At 40.5% G+C, this 12,037-nt stretch overlaps 1 protein-coding gene across 1 annotated transcript in view; it reads right to left on the reverse strand.

Moving 5' to 3' along the window:
- The window catches only part of gapvd1 (GTPase activating protein and VPS9 domains 1), a 49,184-nt gene extending 37,601 nt beyond the window's left edge, over window positions 1-11,583 (reverse strand). The window contains 1 exon segment of the mRNA XM_028578889.1: window positions 11,442-11,583. The gene's annotated coding sequence lies outside the window, so the exon portion shown is untranslated.
- Window positions 11,584-12,037: the final 454 nt, after the last annotated feature.

Raw genomic sequence — 12,037 nt, forward strand, 5'->3', positions numbered from 1 at the left:
AAATAAACCCCGATGACGTCATTAGGGTTACCTCGGCTCGGGCTTCGAGGCGACATATTTATAAAAAGCCTACGTTGAGTTGAACCAATTAGTCAATTAATGGATAAGTCGATCCTCAAAAATGTGATTAAAACAATTTTGATAATTGATTAAGTCATTTTTCAAAAAAAAAAAAAACACCAAACTATCTCTGGTTCCAGCTTCTCCAATTAGGAGATTCGTGGCTTTTCTCGGTTTGATATCATTGTAGACCGAATATTTTGGGGGTTTTGGATTATTGGGGAGACTAAACAAGACATCTTTGAGACACTGTGATGAACATTTTTGTACTATTCCAAGTAGGGCAATGTCAAGATATGACCATATGCTACTTCAAATTTGACCAGCCTTTTTTTAATCCGTTTCCCTAAATCTCCCAACGATACAGAAGTGGAATAATTAAATTGCTGGCATACGGCATTAAGCTTTAATGCAGTGAACTGGGGAGGATTTTTTTTCGCAGGCACATCAATCAAAGCAGGAAAAACAGCATTTCTTCCAGCCCTGTTATTGCCGTCAGTTTTTCAGAATGTCATTGTTGGAACTTTACGGCATGGGACTGGTTAGGATGCTGTAGGACTCGTCTAGCGTGTTTACTTCAATGAACACGCTCCAACGAACACCCAAGAAAGTTAGCTTTCGGAATTAATGGATGACATCTATTGTATAGTAGTTTAGCTCACCTTAGCAGTTGCAAATAGTATCAGTATTCATTGTTTGTCAGGTTTGTGGAAGACTTAGGGGCACATATTTGGCTAGAAGTTTAGGGGTCCTCCTAAAGAAAATGTTACATTTTTCAAAAAAAAAAAAAAAAAAAAAAAAAAACATTCAATTCCACATCCTTTTGGCCCATTACCATATCTGTGTAAAGTTAGAGCTAATAATAAATAACTTTTGAAAAGCTTAAAGACAAAACTTGCTAAAGAAGTCCACTGGGGACCAACTACACTCACTCATTCGATCTGAGAAAAGTCATTAGGCTTAGGTGGTGCCCAAACCGGGTTGGATGCTGGGCCTAAGCCTTATAATAGTAGGGAAAACTCTGGTATTCATGATTTGAGCTATGCTGCATTCATAAGTAACCGTATTTAGAGGAGATGCGAGAACTGGTTCACCTTCTTTAAAGGCCTGGCTGAACGCCAGCTCACACATGATGCTCGTTGTCATGCAAGGGAAGGGATCATTTAGATTCCATGCACGTCGCACGCTGTCCCAGCAACAACAACAAAAGCACGTGTTTCACAAGCTTCAGGGGACGCTACATAGCAGAATATGCAAATCACTCTTCCTTTTCCAGATATGTACACAGCCAAAACATACAAACCAAGCTGAGTGCATGAAATCTGAATGATTTCTTGGTGAATCCTTTGCACAAAAGCGTCTTTGTGGCAGGCTGCAAACCTAGCAAACGGGGGATTTAACTGTGGAGTTACGGCTCTGGGAGGAGAATGAGACTAGACTGGGAGAAAACTGCCTCAGAGCGGCAAGGACTGCAAGGCGCTGTCATTGTTCGCAAGCTAACAGACAACCACAACGTCGGAGTTGACGGGTCTGACAAATCAGATTGGTTATGCAGATTTAAACACATAATGATAGGCTTCACATTGAACTCCCTTGGCAAACCAAGAATAAATACTAGTGATTACTGGTCTCCAATTACTGTGATAGATTGTCATAATTTTTGTAAAAAAAAAAAAAAAAAAAAAAAAAAAAAGGTAAAGTTCAAAAACCCACTTTAGTTAAATACGCCTCTAATACAAAAAAGAAAAACATTCAGTATTGTTATTTTGTGTGTTTGGGGTAGACAAAAATAAATTTCTTCACAAGGCACAGCTGCTCCATATCACGTGAGAAACATGATGGCCGCCTGCCTGGGTGCTGCAGTCCATCAACACAAAAAGAACAGACAGACAATCTCATGAGCAATTCATCATTCAGTCATGCATCTGTAAAATAAATAGCAAACATTTGCTAATAACAGATAAACATTCATTCAAATTATTTGCTTCATCATTTTCACATCATTAGAAATTGAATTATTTCGGTTTGCTTGTAATGTCCCCTTAGTTAGCATGTATAAGTAGTATTTACACATGTCATACATGTTTATAATACACTATAATGTTTATGATCCACTGTAGTGTAGTTGCAAGCAGATACAACTGTTTGTTAATGTATTTGTCGTCGACTATAACTCATCCTGTGGGCCAGGTGTACAGATAGGACAAGTGAATCACAGTTGTAATTAGAGGTGTTGAAATTAATCAAATAATAGATGCATCGAATCGTGGACGATGCTGCATCGATAATTGGCAGGCTCATTATCGATTATTTGTTTACAATTTAATGTAGGCCTAACAACATTTCTGTTTACATATTCTGTTATGTTTTGCACATTCAGGAAGTGCCATGTGCTCAGTGCTGTAGTTTTATGTATCCAATTTATTTAGTATTAGAGCACTGCAGAATGTTTGGTTTTTGAAGCTTGAAAAGCTATGAATTAAATATCCTACATGGCTTTAATAGAAAAATTGATTTGACGCATCGTGATATCGAATCGAAGACATGATAATCGTAATTGAATAGGGAGATCAGTGAAGATTCACACCCCTAGTTGTATAAAATATCTTCAGAGGAGGTTATAATTGTTGATAAATACTGTACATTAATAAACTTAAACATGTCATTATAGCTGCTAACAAAGTTCTACATTATAGTCTTACAAAACGGGGTTGGAAATTAGCACCAGCCACTAGACAAATGCTGGTAAATAGGGTTGGGTTCCGAACCCTTTTACTGGTACCGACCAAATCATGTCAGTATTGGTGCACGTAAAATCAAACTATGCAGAATTTCGGTACTTTGCTTGTTTGTTTGCCAACTTTGACATCCCGCTGAGCGTTACTGTGCAGCCTCCAACTGAGAGAGACAACGTAAATGTGACGTGAGCAACCTGTCGGAAAGTTGGAAGTCTTCTGGTAGCTGCGCCAAGAGAAATGTCAATCATTCCGAATCTTACAGAGACAGAGAGCGTAGGTAGCCTATGTGTTATGAGATAACATGGGCACAGGCTAATTATTGATCACTAAAATGCTAGTTAACATTTGTAATTAAACGTAACAGCTCATGTAAGTTGAAACTGCCTGCGAGCTTCTCCTGTACTATACGGTAATTCCTGTACTATGTGACACAATCGTTAGCCTATTTTTACAAAAACGTCTGCTACGGAGCCATAACATGAGATACAAGGTAATGGAGCCTTTTATACATTGTCGTGTTTCTTTAGAAATAAACAATGGACAAATAGAGTCTTTAAATGCTTCAGGTGTAAAGTTATTCGCTGTCAAGTGACGTCAAAATGAATGCTAGTCAATGGAATGCTAACGGGAGGTGATCGCTTTGTAGCATCAAAATGGCGCAATAGGAGGTTCGAGTTCTGAAGCGAAGCTTACCCCCTTGGTTAGCTCCCGTTAGCTAGCTGCTGCCCCTGTTAGTCCCCGTTAGACCCAGTTAGCCCTGCGGAGCAGACCAGACTGAGCCCCGGGAGTCAGCGAGGCTGTGGTGGGGGCACACTCCTCAGTCAGCTGATTTATTTCAGCGAGCAAAATGGCTGAATTTATTGTGCCAACCTTGAAAGTAATAACGAGATGACATATTAGTTACAGCAAGCTAACGGTCATGGTGGACTGGCCGGCAGCGCGAGCTTGCCAACAAATCTCTTTGTGTTCAGGCTCCTTCCACACCCTCAGAGCGAGTGTTCTCAACAGCTGGGGGCACCGTGAGTGTTGAGCACGCGCGGCTCTTACCTGCAAGAGTTGACATGCTAGTCTTTCTTAAAAAGAATTACACAAGAACTACTTAGTAGTAGTAGCAGCAAGAGTTTGATCTATTGTTGAGCTTGACTGAGTGGGTGTGTGCATTGTTTTTTTAATGTTTACTTCCATTGTTCATATTTTTATGAGGGGGACAAAATGTTCATATGTTGGGTGGGGAGGGTGTTTGTATTGTGTTTAAATAAAATGTTTAAACTGAGAAGTTGTGAGTTTTTTTTTTTTTTTAACTGTAATCAAATTTTGTAGTTGTTACAACCAGGCGTTACAGTTTCAGTTAGAGTAAGGTATCGAAAAAAGTACCGTTGAATACTGAGACCGAACAACAGGCACCGGTATCGATAGTGGTTCAGATGCGAAAGGTAACCAACCCTACTGGTAAAATATGCAAGTGGTTGCTGGATTTACTTCACTCACCAGCTTTTTGACCTGCTGGTAAATTTTGGAAATGACCAAGAAGTTAAAGCTGCAGTGGGTAGAAAGCGAAAATAAATGGCAGAATTTGAAGTAGAGTGAGACCTCCTCCTGCAGCTCTCCCTCTCACAGGCTATGCATGCGTAAAACAGCCAATAGGAACGCTCTCTGTCTCTGAAATGACCTGTGATTGGCCAAAGTCTCCCGTCACGGTCTAGATTTTGTAAAGCCTGAAAACAAAGCCAAGAGGAGGTCCAGAAGTCTTTTTTTCCCCTCAGACCACTTGAATTACAATATGCTGAAAGATTAGTATGGCTTTTTTTTGCCCAACAATGCTGAAAAAAAAACCAACCACTAGGTGTGGGCTTTAAGTTATTGTTACCTGATCTAGGCCTACACAAGGCAAATACAAAAAGGAACATTTTACATCCTTTTTTTTTTTTTGTGGAATTCATTGACGGGTAACTGGCTGATGAGTACACTCAGGGTGCACTTCCAATGTATAGACTCATGTTCTTGAATAAATCACATTCCTGGAAGGACGTGAAAAAACAACCAGGCTATTAAGTGGCTAGCAGAGAGGTTAGCTGCCATTTGTCATAGCCTCCTGTGCCCGTCAGCTCCAATACAATCCACTGCATAAAGCCACCTGGTGAGTCAGTCGTGGAGAGCGCTGAGGAACTCTAAAGCAGAAGCGAAACCAAACAACAGACCGTGCGAGGGAAAGCATAATCTGCAACTTTCGGAGTTGTGGGAGAGTGATCGTAGTTGTGGCAGGATAGCCACTGAATATAGTTAACATGAGACGTGACAAGATGACCGTGTAGCCATAATATCAGTGTAAGCACTTACTGTAACTATCACAACAAGGTAGCATAAGACACAAGAGGCAGGGCAAAGGCAAAACAAGTGATTTAACATGCAAGGTCCAACCACATTAAGTTATTTCTTTTTTTTTTTAAATGCAAAGCACAGAACACTACTTTATGAATATATCACAGCACCAGAGTAAAGGTGTTTGGAACACAGCCCACTCCCCACACACACACACACACACACACACACACACACACACACACACACACACACACACACACACACACACACACACACACACACACACACACACACACATGGAACAAAGTGCTTTTTATAGATATTCACTTTCTATAAAAGGTATTCATGTTTCTGAACCAACATCCTCTTCACACTTCCCTTTCAGGTAATTTCTTACAATTCTCAGCAAGTAGATACTGTACAATAATAACATGAGGTTTAAGAGAGACCTTTCCCACCATCCGGGCTGGGTACTGAACCTCAATGAGTGTTTGGTCTGATTCTTAAGAGTTGGTTAGTTGGGGGAGGCATTTACTCTCTCACTGCTCCCACCCAGGTTTACCCTGCCAGTCTGGGGTTCATAGGGCCCTAGGATTTCCACGACGCGGAAAACACGGACGGAATCGCGCAATCTGCACATGAAAATGGAATTGTGTTATACATGCAGAATCGCACGGAATTTGCATATATTTTTATTTTTTTTTTACTTCCTTCTCATTTTTCAGTTTAAAACAACAAGCGCAGAAAGGTCTCAACAACAAGCAGAGACAGGTCTCTACCTAAACTGTGGCCAAATGGCACAGCCTGTTGCCTAGTAACCATACGTCATCAAGTTGAGTTTGTTGCGAGGGAAAAAATGTCGAAGCGAGTGGCGCCTCCCGATAAGACAACGGTGGCAAAAATAAATAAATAAGAAACTCTGAATTAACTGCTAAACACCGGGCTGAACAATACCCCAACGACTACAAGGAGTCTGGACAACGGCTGTTTTGTAAGTTTTGTCGACATACTGTTGACTGGACCCGCAAAACGACCATTTGAAATCATAAGCTCATCTCAAATCAAAGCTAAATCTACAGCGGGAAAATCCCTCCAGGTTACCACTGAGGCAACGACAAAATCAATAGATGCAAGGCGGGAGTTTGTGGAAGATTTTGTTGCAATGTGTGCTGAAGCTGACATACCGCTAGAGAAAATGAAGAGAATACGTCCCTTTTCTTGTTAAACACTGCGAGCAGGGAGGCGCGCTTCCAGAAAACGCCAGCAGGTAGACCCACCTGCCGCGGGTCTTTGACCAGCACATGCAAGAAGTGCTGCAAGAGATCCGTGGAGAGAAAATCTTCATTGTTGTCGACGAAGCCTCTGACAACCGAGATCACAGTGTCCTCAACACTGTTATAGGGGGATTTGCTGAATATATTAACAGTTTAAATAAAAAAGTGAGTTTGTGTCACTGAGTTTTTAAAAAGGTCAATACTGCTTGGAAGTGATAAGAAAACAAGCAAATCCGAAAAGACTAAAAATAAACTACTCTCCCCCAAAACCGGTTTTGCCATTTGCACTGGCCAAGTGGCCATAGGGACTGGTAGGAGGGAGTGACACAAGCACAGCAACGGTCGTCACTAGAGCTGGCCAATATATCGCTATCGTGATATGAGACTAGATATCGTCTTAGATTTTGGATATCGTAATAAGGTATAAGTGTCGTCTTTTCCTGGTTTTAAAGGCTGCATTACAGTAAAGTGATGTTGTAACTGTTCCATTATTTGCCTTTACCCACTTAGTCATTATGTCCACATTACTGATGATTTATCAATCTCACTGTGTAAATATTTTGTGAAAGCACCAATAGTCAACCCTACGATATCGCTGCGCTGCGGTAACGTAGTTGCGGCTACGTTAGCGCCACATACAACAACCGGAATGTTCCTGTTGTGCCTTGCCGGGTAGAGTGCGGATCGGGCCGCATTTTTCTGTCCGAGCCCGGCCCGCGTCCGACAGAGAATTAACCGAGCCCGACCCGAGCCCGACGGGCATTAAGATATTTATGCCCAAGCCTGACAGTTAAATTCTCATACTAATGACACACATACGCTTGTTTGTGTGGAAAGCCCGCTTTTATTAAGCAACTGTAGGAAGGCATTCAGGAATGTCAACAGATGAGCGCAACGGGGGAACAAGCACACGTTAGCACAGGCGTGCACCTACTTAATAAGCTTTAAAAATTTTAAATTTAAAATGTTCTCTGCCTTATCGCGCTGATGTGACCAAGCCCGACCCAAACCCAAACATCATTTCTAAATATCTGTCCGATCCCGGGTATCCATCCTCTATTGCCGAGATCCTCATAACGGAGTTCAAACGGCGGCGTTTAAAGACTAGGCTGGAGTACTTAACAGAGAAACACAGAAGACGAAGGCTCCAGCGTATATATATATGAAGGGAGAAGATAGAAGAGCAGAGCGCAACAGGCAAACGAAACGACGGATAAGTTTAACTAGCATTAACAATCAAGCTGGTTGAATGCGTGATGTTTGAATAGCATACGCAGGCCAATTGCAACAGACAGTGAAGAATATGTACGGTTTGTGTTTCAGACATTGCTAGATTACTAAGAGCTCCTATGCGGAAAAGGGAAAAGACCCTGCCCTGAAGTAGGAGCTCAAAGAGTTACAGGAACTGCGGTCAGAGGAACTTAAAGTGATGGTTCGGAGTAATTTCACCCTAGGGTCCTTTGCACCATGACCTCGAGCCAAACACCCCCCAGAAGCTTTTTTCACCTGGGTCTAACATTGGGAGAGTTAGCGTAGAGTAGGGTTATCAGCTAAATAGCTTAGTGCAGGCGCTAATGGATCCAACTGTGTATTTTGTAAGTTACCCCACTAATAATGCCCAAAATGATACCAAACTTCTACAGTAGTACAAAAAGTTATGTACTCATAAAACGATGGATTGGAAAGTTTGTAAGTACACCAGAAGTTTATTTTAAATAACACTTGCCTGCTGGCCTCTGCTCTCTGCTGCTGCTACCGGCAGTAAGACGAGTGCTTAGGGACGTCTACAACTTACAAAACCGAAAAGATATACAACAAAAATATTTATTCATTTAACTTCTTTTTTTTTTTAAGTAAGTGCTGTAGTGCAGGAGACAGGTTATAATTAGGGCTTGGTACCGAACGTCGATACTTTTACGGCAGCGAAAAATTATTTATCTTTTGGTGCCAAATTTCTGTTCCAAAAGCGTCTGAAAGGTGGAAAATAAAAGCTTTGTGTTTAATGTATTTTTGTTGATGTTGAAATGGATTTTAAAAACATATGGTATCGAAAAAAGTATCGTTAGGAACCGGCATGGAAACTGAGGTATCAAAATTGGCACCGGATCGAAAAAATTTTAACGATGCAAAGCCCTAGTTATAATTGAGGTAAGTTTGGAGACACTACCATATTTAAATCATTAAATTAATATATATTTGTGTTGTATCTCTTTTCGGTGTTGTAATTTGTAGACGTCCCTAAGCACTCGTCTTACTGCCGGTAGCAGCAGAGAGCAGAAGGCAAGTGTTATTTAAATAAACTCCTGCTGTACTTACAAACTTTCCAATCGTTTCAAGTGCTACGGTGGCCGAACCCAAAATTAGCTCTTCGTATCGCCATCGTTTACACGCAGCCGTTCTAGCCACTCCAATATTAACTTTGGTCTTGTTGCTTTGCCTGTCGCGTTGTCATTTTAATTCTTTTTTTCCCCTCCCGGCTGGCATTCGTCATGGTGCCACTAAGTCTAAAAGTGTGAAAGGCGGAGGTATGTCCCTCTTTAGCTGAGGTGACTCGCCTGTATGTATTCTGAATGGTAGATTCTACGCTTACGAGAATACTTTGATTAGTTGGTGGAAGTAATTACACATGAATGAGCACATATTTGTGAAAGAACAAAAGGGGTTTTTGCTAAGAATCAACTCAAAAAAAGTACACAATGTAGGTTTAAAATGTACAGCAGCAGTCTGACAAAGTGAAGCAAACAGCAAACACACACACCAGCTCTGCAGTTCAAAATCCTCCTAATTTCGCTACTCCAAATTGCAGTCATCTCCTTCAGAGACCGCAGATTGTAACACATGTAACACGTGACACATAAACCAAGCATCAGGTTAACACTAGAGCTGCCAAGATTCATCGATTAATCAATTAGTCGTCAACTCTTAAATTAATCGCCAACTATTTTGATAATCGATTAGTCGGTTTGCGTAATTCTTTAAGACAAAAGTAAAAATTCTTTGATTCCAGCTTCTTAAATGTGAATATTTTCTAGTTTCTTCACTCCTCTGTGACAGTAAACTGAATATCTTTGAGTTGTGGATAAAACAAGACATTTGAGGACGTCATCTTGGGCTTTTTGGGAAACACTGATCCACATGTTTCACCATTTTCTGACATTTTATAGACCAAACAACTAATCTAATAATCGAGAAAACAATCAACAGATTAATTGACTATGAAAATAATCGTTAGTTGCAGCCCTCGTTAACACCACTAGAGAAAAGGAGACAGATGGGGGTATTGCACTGTATTAAAGAATATTGTCATCTGCATCAACTGAAATTTTTTGCTGTTGTCGGTTTTCTGCAAAACTTCCAGTAGCTCGCATCCTGCCAAGTAAAGATGGACCTACTTCTAAGTAATGAACGAGCCTAGGAATTATCATACATCCAGTTACAAAGCAACAAGCGTGTGATCCCTTGGTCACACTTGAACTTAAAAGTCATTCCGCTCTCAAACCATACAGTGGGCTGATCCCACTAAAGCAGAAGAAATTCCTGCTGACTGAGCCTCAATCTGAGCTGATTAAAACTTAATCATACAACAAAGTCAGTTACGGAGACTGACTTCTGAAGCTATGGACCTTTATCACAGCAGACATTTTGACTTGTCATAGTAAGAACAGCACAGCTGAAGTTGATAATCTTAACGATGGCTCAGTTCCATCAAGTGTCCCAGTAAGCTATTTCAGTGAGTCAGCATGCACAATACCAGGACAGCTCCTAAGTGGAATGTAGCCATCATTAATGCTTTTGAATAGACCTGTGCTTTTCCTACTATGACATGTCAACATGTCTGCCCTGAAAAAGGTCTATAACGTGAAGGCATGATTTGCTGTGTAATGTGGCATTTGGCACATTGGGTAAAAATTGTGTTAGTCTATTTGGGTTGAGTGGATACAGAGCTAGGATAATTCAGGGAACAATATACTATGACACCAGGTATTGTCAAAGAGAGAAGTAATGACTATTAAATAGTAAATTAATTATTATTTTAAATCTAAGCCACAAGTTCACTGAGCTTTCTGGCCTTCTATTAGCATGTTTAGTCTGGTAAGACGTATAAACACAAAAGTATTCAATTTGATGATATAAAATAGAGAAAAGCAGCAAAAACTCACATTGGAAGTGGTAACCAGCAAACGTTTAGTATTTTAACTAACAAAGAGACTTGACTAATTTAAATCTATGACTAATTATTGCAGTAATATTGGACAAAAAGAGGAGCTAATTACCTCTGTGATACAAAGAGTTAACAGTAATATCCCGTCTTTAAACATTAATGATGTTAAATGGCTGTAAGCGATATCCCACAGTCTTACAAGCCTCAACGTTATAAACACGGTGTGAGTGGTTCTGTTATTAGGCTACAACTTTAGCTAAACATCCTTTTCACAAGCTTAATGGGTGGGTGTGGGCACATTTGCCACAAAAAGCTGGAACATCTTCATGTGCTAACGTTAAGATGCAAGTTTATGGTGTCCTTTATTTGATGGTGTAAGGTTACTAGCCAACTGAGATTTAGCCAACAAATCGACATGGGTTAGGTTAAGTTAATGTCTCTTACCGCTTGCTAGGTAACCTTGGCTTAGATAACAGTCAACAATCTAAGAAACATATCATATAAACCACGTAACTAACGTTAGGTCGGCTAAATGCTGTGAAGAAAACTGACACAACCCAAAACACCCAGGTGTTAGCTAACGTTAGCTACATTGGTTAACGTTACCAGTGCGGACGGGCTTGTGTTTGCACTAGCTAGCTAGCTAGCTAGCTAGGTAGCTAGCTCGCTAAATAGAGAAGGAGCACAGGCAGCAAACTGGTGAGCTGGCTAACTCTAGCAGTAGCCTGCTAACGTTAACCAAGTTAAACTTGGCTAATGTTTGCTAGTCAAGCAGGTTAAGCTAGCCATAAGCTAGTTAGCTAAGTTAGCCTAGCTTTAGGCTGCAAGCTCCTGGGTGACCAAACGTGATCAACAGAACGTGCTAACATAAATTCAGCAGCTTACCTACTGTAATTAGCGTGTACTGGTTGTTCACTATTTCTCCAAACACAGCCGATCATGAGATTTCTCGAATCAGAGGAGTTGTTTGTTGGCGGTTGGCCGTCTTCACACTGCTGGCTGCTGCAGGAGCGAACAGTGCTGTCATTTGCTGTCATCACGAGGAGACATGCGCAACACGCATGCGCAAAGTTTTGTTAAAGGAAGCTTTCCCACTAACACACGGGCCTCCATGTACACATCATGCTATTTATGTAATAGTTTGGTGCAATTTCTGACAAAGCAGTTTAAAATCAGAAATGTATACACTTATAACCCAATCTTCTGTTTTTCTGTTTCACACTGTATGTCCTGTCTTACTGGATCAATACAACATTTTCACATATCCTCAATTCAGGTTTTTCTGCTAACTGTTGCCTTTGGGTTTAAAGCAGATTAGTGTACACACTAGTTGAAATAACAAATTGTAATTTTTGTCTTCATGGTTGTATAGCAATGTTTCTTGATTTGATTTGATTTGATTTTATTTGATTTGATTTGATTTAATTGTAAGAGAGTGCCTTACACATGATAAAAGGACATCAAATACAATTGAGGATAAA

Source organism: Perca flavescens, chromosome 5 (genome assembly GCF_004354835.1).
Source record: "Perca flavescens isolate YP-PL-M2 chromosome 5, PFLA_1.0, whole genome shotgun sequence".
In the NCBI taxonomy this organism is placed as follows: domain Eukaryota; kingdom Metazoa; phylum Chordata; class Actinopteri; order Perciformes; family Percidae; genus Perca; species Perca flavescens.